This window comes from Balaenoptera ricei, chromosome 4 (genome assembly GCF_028023285.1).
Source record: "Balaenoptera ricei isolate mBalRic1 chromosome 4, mBalRic1.hap2, whole genome shotgun sequence".
In the NCBI taxonomy this organism is placed as follows: Eukaryota; Metazoa; Chordata; class Mammalia; order Artiodactyla; family Balaenopteridae; genus Balaenoptera; species Balaenoptera ricei.
In genome coordinates, this window is record NC_082642.1 from 61,433,165 (window position 1) to 61,441,795 (window position 8,631).

An 8,631-nucleotide genomic window follows, 5' to 3' on the forward strand; every position below is an offset into this window, starting at 1 on the left:
TCTTTAAAAATCCTGGAGTGGGATATTTAAACTAACCTCCTATGTGAGACTGATTTGGGAAGTTCACAGGCCACACTGAGAGGCAGAGTCCTGGGGATTGGCTCATCAGGAAATTGTTATCATGTCATGTTTATGGTTTATCTTTTTTCTGCTATTTACTCATGTGCAATTTTGCCCTCTACTTTAGCTAATTTGGAAATGCATCAAATGTAATATTTTGTAGTCTACTTTCATATAACTAATGCTATCAAATATTTTTCTTCAACTTAATTTAATTCCTGTATATTGATCTTTTTTATGGATGTACTATAATTTATCTAACTCTTTTTTTTTTGTTGTAAAGGTAGATTGCTTTAAACTGATCATGGAAATAGTAATAAAAAAATGGGTGTAACAATTGTAGATATTTTTACACATTTCTGATTTTTTATGGAATAATTAAATCAGAATTGTTCAAAAGTTATGTACACTTTTATGGCTAAGACACATACCACCAACTACTTCCACAAAATATTATCAATTTGTATTCTCACTGGCAATCTAATGTGTCTCCTTTAGGTTCAAAAGACAGTTGACTATCATATATTTTCCTATTTTTCCATTTTGCTTGATAAAATATGACTTTATGTTTAATTCATTTGCTATTATTGTGATCAACCATATTTTCATGTGTTTATCAGTTTCCTGAAATATAACATTTTAATTTAGATATAATTTCTAATTATGGAAAGCTTTCAAAACACTGTAAAGAACTCTCACTTACCCAGATTCACTACATGTAAATATTTTGACCCATTTTTAATATCATGTTCTCTTTCTTCATGAAAATGTGTATGATAATATAGGTATGTACATATATGTGACTATTATTTTTTCTGAGTTATCTCAGTGTTATTTGCAGGCATCATGTTTCTGTATCCCTAAACACTCCTTTAAGATCTATGGAAATCCACCTGCTGTAGACATAAGTGAATTTAATCAGCAGTCTGATAAATAGACTACAAAACTTAACAGCCCTGTTACTGAGGGATAAGTCTAATTTAGAGAATAAGGACAACTAATATATGTAGAAGGAATAATATGTTAGAAATGAAAATTTAACAAAAATTTAACAAATTTAAAATTTAACAAATTTTTAAAAATTTAAAAATGAAAATTTAACAAATGAAAATTGGGTTGGGCAAGAATGAACAACTGGTATTAAAATCATTAAGTGTATGATTGATGGAGAACTAGATATTTGACATTCTTCAGAAATCACACATATTACATTCAGAATTTCATAACTTAAGCAGAAGGTCAAATTTGTATCATGTATGGTGGGGTCTATGGAATATTAGGCATACAACAGGACCTATTCCATCTGAAATGTTTTAAACTGAATTACATTTTTTATCAGCAAACTTTAAGATTTGACTTACACTTTATGTGAAATAGAGAAAATCAATGAACAAAATAAATTATATCACAATAAAGTAATCAGACAATTCCTGAAAGTGGGACATTCTGGCCTGGTCATTTCAACAAAACAGTGAAGAAAGTTTCTATACAAGACTGGGCAAGAGGTAAGGGACATGATCAGATTCAGTGCATGGTACAGATTAGGAATGGGTTTGTATATCAGAAAGGATATTTGGAGGGTCAGTTTGGAAATCTGAATAATTTCTGGCTATTAGATTAGATGAGAATAACTGTGGTGAAAATTCATGATTAAAAGAAGTACGTAGCAGGACACTATGAAAAATGTGATTCCATTGTGGTGTGTGTGCACATGTACACACACAGAGAAAGATTTGGAAGGGTATGCATTAGAATATTAATGGTGGTTATTACTACATAGTGAGTGTATAGACTATTTCTAAATGTTTCATCTCTATTTTCCAATTTTCTGTAATGCTAATGTACTGTTCCTATCATCATCATTTATATATATCAAAATAGAAAGTCAAATTTAAATAAATGACAGTCAAAATTTTCACTCTGCACTTCATTTCCAGGTGATCTAACGAGATTTTATCTTGTGTTAATTGTTTCAGAGTATTGGGAAGCGGCAAAGCCCCCCATTTGATAATATTGAAATGATATACACTTCATGGCAAAACAAGTTAAGGACAATAAAAAAAAAAAAAAAAAAGACAAGTTGCAGTTTGAAGAAGCTGGAGCAAAGAGATTTTAGGTTGAGGTGAGGTAAATAAGATGAGAGGCAGACTCAAGATAAAGGAAAGGGAGTGAGTTGGAGAGCCACCCTAAAGAGTAGAAATGTGGAGTTATATGCATAGGAAAGAATTTGAGGAAGGTAGATATTTGTGGTGAGGTGTAAATCCCTCCTGAGAATCCTCAAACTTCTTAGTAGAGACTAACATTGTTTTTTAATGGTTCTGGAGCAAATGTGTGTGTGTGTGTGTGTGTGTGCGCGTGTGTGTAGAACTAGAGAGACACTGGCTGCAAGATTATGCTAGCTGGGACTTAGGAAGAAAGACAGATATATATAGTATATAAAATAAAATAGTTATGCTACGATATTTGTTAGGTGGGAAAGTGTAACATTGTGTGTTCTTCCTATATTTCTATAATTTGAAAAACTTCCTAATTTGCATGTAACATATTTAAGTTAAAAAATAAGCTTTTGGGGCTTCCGTGATGGCACAGTGGTTGAGAATCTGCCTGCCAATGCAGGGGACACAGCTTCGAGCCCTGGTCTGGGAAGATCCCACATGCCGCCGAGCAGCTAGGCCCGTGAGCCACAACTACTGAGCCTGCGCATCTGGAGCCTGTGCTCCGCAACAAGAGAGGCCGCGATAGTGAGAGGCCCGCGCACCGCGATGAAGAGTGGCCCCCCACTTGCCGCAACTAGAGAGAGCCCTCGCACAGAAACGAAGACCCAACACAGCCAAAAAAATAAAGTAAGTAAGTAAATAAATAAGTCAGGAGCTCTTTAAAAAATAATAATAATAATAATAATAAGCCTTATATTAAACAATTTTGATCATTCTAAGAGCACATTTTGGAGTCATCCACGACCTCTGAGACAAGAGTTGAAAAAGAGCAACAGGTGGCACCTTCCCCAGAATGGTCTTGCCTTCATTCCCAAGGTAATCTCATCTCAGTTTTTTTGTTTTCCTGACGATCTTCTGTTCTATGTCTTCTTTCCCTGTATCCCCTTTGCAATATTTCCAGATACCTCTCTTTCTGCTTTTTCTTTGAAACTTTATTACTCTAGGATGACGTTGCAAATGCCAAAATTCAAATCTTGTCTTTAGGGAGAGTAGGGAGAAATAGTGTCAAAAGCCACAAGGCAGAAACTCTGAACTGCTGGCATTCACCTCTGTTTTGCAACTGGATTACGAATGTAATGCCAAATATTCTGACTAATTAGCTAAGCACTGGATTGCCAGTGCATTACTGCAGTTACTAAATATAATCAGGCAACTAATAATTAATCTTGCCATGTCAGTATAATCTGTATCTTAATATTGTTTTTGAGTCTGTTCATATTTGGTGATCATATTCACAGAATGATTTTATCATACAAAGGAATTTTATTTGGAGTATATTCCTAAGTATGGAGAGGTTTGTTTTGCTGGCCAGGAGAAAACTTATATCAAAATAATTTGCTGCCTCCAAGTCATGATTCTACCTTTGATTTCCTCCTTAAACCCATCAGATGGCACTTTAGTTCTCTGTATAATCATTCTGATGTCAGATTTCTGGCTCTGTTTAAAAGATCAACATGACATAAGTAGATAAGTGCTACAAATGCCAAGAAATATGACTTGAAAGCACAACCTATTCGTAGACCTTACAAATTATTCTTCTACAAATAGATATACATATCTAAATTATTTTTATCCAGTAATTCTTAAAATTATGGATGCATAAGCTTATGTAAGCCATATAGGTGGACACAGAAAAGACATTAGGAGCCTCCAAGAGAGAATATGTATTTTTGTCTTGTGTATTTCATTAAATGTGGGGAAAAAAATCACATGAAGTAATGTCTGGAAAAGCATGTAATAAATTATAATGTTATTGCATAGCTCTATTGTATAGTTTATAAATATAACTAACCAGAAAATATTTTGATTTCTATTGCTAATCATTCTCTGCTTCCCAAAGCACAATAAAATTGTATCACCAACAGTGATCCGGCTCCGGTTCTTCTTACCTGGTCTTAGAGAAGTAAGAAATGCCGCTAGGTCTGTTACCATAGCCTATCAGTGGAGGATTTTCAAAAGCATCAACATCAAAGTATAAAAGCAAACATAAGTACATTTAAGGGCAGTCACAACAATCTTTTTTTTTTTTTTAAATTTTTATTTATTTATTTATTTATGGCTGTGTTGGGTCTTCGTTTCTGTGAGAGGGCTTTCTCTAGTTCCGGCAAGTGGGGGCCACTCTTCATCGCGGTGCGCAGGCCTCTCATTATCGCGGCCTCTCTTGTTGCGGAGCACAGGCTCCAGACACGCAGGCTCAGTAGTTGTGACTCACAGGCCCAGTTGCTCCACGGCATGTGGGATCTTCCCAGACCAGGGCTCGAACCCGTGTCCCCTGCATTAGCAGGCAGACTCTCAACCACTGCGCCACCAGGGAAGCCCCAGTCACAACAATCTTAAACAAGGATGGCCATATCCCAAGAATACATTACTTTTGAAGCAAAAATGTGAAAACAAAAGGATGGATGTTTAGTCCTATTTCTATTTCTCCTTCTTTTGATCTGCATCACTCAAATAAATCATCGTTTTTAAGTGAATGTTATACTCTGATTACTTCAGTTAAATTCAACTGAATAGGCCAGGGTAAATGGTCCGAGAAAAAAAGAGGGTGCTTTTCGAGTAAATACCTTACTGTAGTTCTTTAAGTGCTAATTTTCTCGTGTCACCCTCCTATATTTGTTTATAAAATGGACAATCATTTGTATATCTTTGTATTGACAGCACCTTGCAAGTTGCTTGGTACATAGTAGATTATAAAAATCTGGTAGTTGTTTGAATGTATAAATAAATGTATAAAACATGTAGATTGTTTTTCTCAAATACTATTTTATTAATACAGTGTGCCTATTCCTCTAAGAGTTTCATTGTTAGACACAGGAAGTACACTTTTTTTTTTAATAAATTTATTTTATGTATTTATTTTTGGCTGCGTTGGGTCTTCGTTGCTGCATGCGGGCTTTCTCTAGTTGCGGTGAGCCACGGCTAGTCTTCGTTGTGGTGCACGGGCTTCTCGTTGCAGTGGCTTCTCCCCTTGCGGAGCACAGGCTCTAGGTGCGCAGGCTTCAGTAGTTGCAGCGCGTGGGCTCAGTAGCTGTGGCGCACGGGCTTAGTTACTCCACGGCATGTGGGATCTTCCCGGACCAGAGATCGGACCTGTGTTCCCTGCATTGGCAGTCGGATTCTTAACCACTGCACCATCAGTGGACTAAACATCCATCCTTTTGTAGGAAGTCCCTACACTTTTTTTAAAAAAAGAAAAAAATATTTCTTATCATTGGGGATATTTTTTGAAGTCATTCATCTATTATCGGTGGTTACCTACTACAGGGATTTGCCAATATCTTTCCCCATGGTATTTTCTGAACCAGTTCTATTCCACCTGGATACACCCAATGAAGCAATTTATATGAAAGTTAGACATGTCTCTTTTGTCTAAGGAACGCAATAGAAGGTCTGAAATATCAAATTCAGGAAGATGTTCTTGAACTAGTCACACACATTCCTAAGGTGGGTTATGCTGATTGTGGTAGTCATGAAATACAATGACAAAGACACTTCCTGGGATGTATAGGTACACCATGATTATAGTTCATATGCATTAGTGATTATAATTGAAATCAACACCTTACTATTCTTGCATCAAGGAAGATTTGTGTTAAATTTCACCACACCCAAGGTTAACAACAGCCAATTATTTAGGATATTTTGAAAGCAAACTGTTAGCAGTATTTTGAGAACATTTTGATAGGAACTTAAGTTTTTACTTAAATTTTACAATATTTAATGGGACTCAGCTTTCTCAAATTGCAGACCTGTACTTCCTTTGTCTGGAACACTCCTGGTATATGCTTGTTTTCTCTGCATGATTATTAATAGTGCTGCCATTATGCTCAGAAATTTAAAGACAAAGTATGGAGGCCTATACTGACTGACGAAAATGGGTCCATGAGAAACGTTGTACATATACCTAAGTAATAAAGGACAAATATTAATCCAGAGTTTTCAGTACATCGTTTTATGTAATGACATAGCTGGTAATGACATATATATTCCATCCAAGTAAAGAATGGTATCCTTTCTTATGAGGTCCCTCTATAAACAAAGCAAGATCTTCAAAGTTTTATTGGAGTAATTACTATTCATCCTGTTTTCTTCGATGCATTGCCAAGGCATTTCTTCACCACTAGGATAAGCCTGGCATACGAAGGATTTATTGACTGTGTAGTCTGGGCTGGACATCGTGATGAGCACAAACCCTGCTTCTTGTCACTCACACTTCACCTTAGAGTGTTGCTGCTGTGCTTAGCAACAGAATGCCAGATGGCACGGAGACATCAATTGATTAGTGCTCAAGAACAATGTCACCTACCAGAACAGACTACAGGCAAATTGACGAAGACAATGCTGTGTTTGCAGGCCTAAATGAAGAAGCCCTTTAAATAGATTTATGGTTGCATTTTAAAAATGTGTGCTGTTTGGAAGCTTTTGTTTGTAGGATAAGGCTACAATCTTAATTATATAATTATGCATGTTTTGCCCGAGTCTGTTCTTTAGTGCTTCATCCTTTTAACTTGTATACACATCTAGAAAGATAATATAGCATATAAAAGCTCTTTGTTGTCTGCCATTGAAAATCCAAAATAATCCAAACTCTCTTTTTTTAATGCATCCTTAGCCCCATTTTTGTGATAATCACTTAACATTTTAAACTCAGGCCAGAGAGAATGGCCAAAGAAGAATTGCCTGAAGAATTCTAGAATTCACAAGCTTTCAACATTAGTGAGCAAGTTTTTTTGTTTGTTTTTTAAAATAAATTATTTTTATTTTCTTAATTTTATTTTTTTAACATCTTTATTGGAATATAATTGCTTTACAATGTTAGTTTCTGCTGTATAACAAAGTGAATCAGCTATATGTATACATATAACCCCATATCCCCTCCCTCTTGTGCCTCCTTCACACCCTCCCTATCCCACACCTCTAGGTGGTCACAGAGCACCAAGCTGATCTCCCTGTGCTATGCAGCTGCTTCCCACTAGCTATCTATTTTACATTTGGTAGTGTATATAAGTCCATGCTACTCTCTCACTTCGTCCCAGCTTACCCTTCCCCCTCCCCATGTCCTCAAGTCCATTCTCTACATCTGCGTCTTTATTTGTGTCCTGCCCTAGGTTCAGAACAATTTTTTTTTTTAGATTCCATATATATTTGTTAGCATACAGTATTTATTTTTCTCTTTCTGACTTGCTTCACTTTGTATGACAGACTCTAGGTCCATCCACCTCACTACAAATAACTCAATTTCGTTTCATTTTATGGCTGAGTAATATTCCATTGTATATATGTGCCACATCTTCTTTATCCACTCATCTGTCGATGGACACCTAGGTTGCCTCCATATCCTGGTTATTGAAATAGTGCTGCAATAAACATTGTGGTACATATCTCTTTTTGAATTATGATTTTCTCAGGGTATATGCCCAGTAGTGGGATTGCTGGGTCATATGATAGTTCCATTTTTAATTTTTTAAGGAACGTCCATCTGTTCTCTATAGTGGCTGTATTAATTTACATTCCCACCAACAGTGCAAGAGGATTCCCTTTTCTCCGAACCCTCTCCAGCATTTGTGATACCTCACTGTGGTTTTGATTTGCATTTCTCTAATGATTAGTGATGTTGAGCATCCTTTCATGTGTTTGTTGGCAATCTGTAAATCTTCTTTGGAGAAATGTCTATTTAGGTCTTCTGCCCATTTTTGGATTGGGTTGTTTGTTTATTTGATATTGAGTTGCATGAGCTGCTTGTATATTTTCGAGATTAATCCTTTGTCAGCTGCTTTGTTTGCAAATATTTTCTCTCATTCTGAGGATTACCTTTTCGACTTGTTGATGGTTTCCTTTGCTGTGCAAAAGCTTTTAAGTTTCATTAGGCCCCACATGTTAATTTTTGTTTTTATTTCCATTTCTCTAGCAGGTGGGTCAAAAAAGGATCTTGCTGTGATTTATATCATAGAGTGTTCTGCCTATGTTTTCCTCTAAGAGTTTTATAGTGTCTGGCCTTACATTTAGGTCTTTAATCAATTTGGAGTTGATTTTTGTGTAAGGTGTTAGGCAGTGTTCTAATTTCATTCTTTTACATGTAGCTGTCCAGTTCTCCCAGCACCACTTATTGAAGAGGCTGTCTTTTCTCCATTGTATATTCTTGCTTCCTTTATCAAAGATAAGATGTTACCATATGTGCGTGGGTTTATCCTTGGGCTTTCTATCCTGTTCCATTGACCTATATTTCTGTTTTTGTGCCAGTACCATAGTGTCTTGATTACTATAGCTTTGTAGTATAGTCCGAGGTAAGGGATCCTGATTCCTCCAGCTCCATTTTTCTTTCTCAAGATTGATTTGACTATTCGGGGTCTTTTGT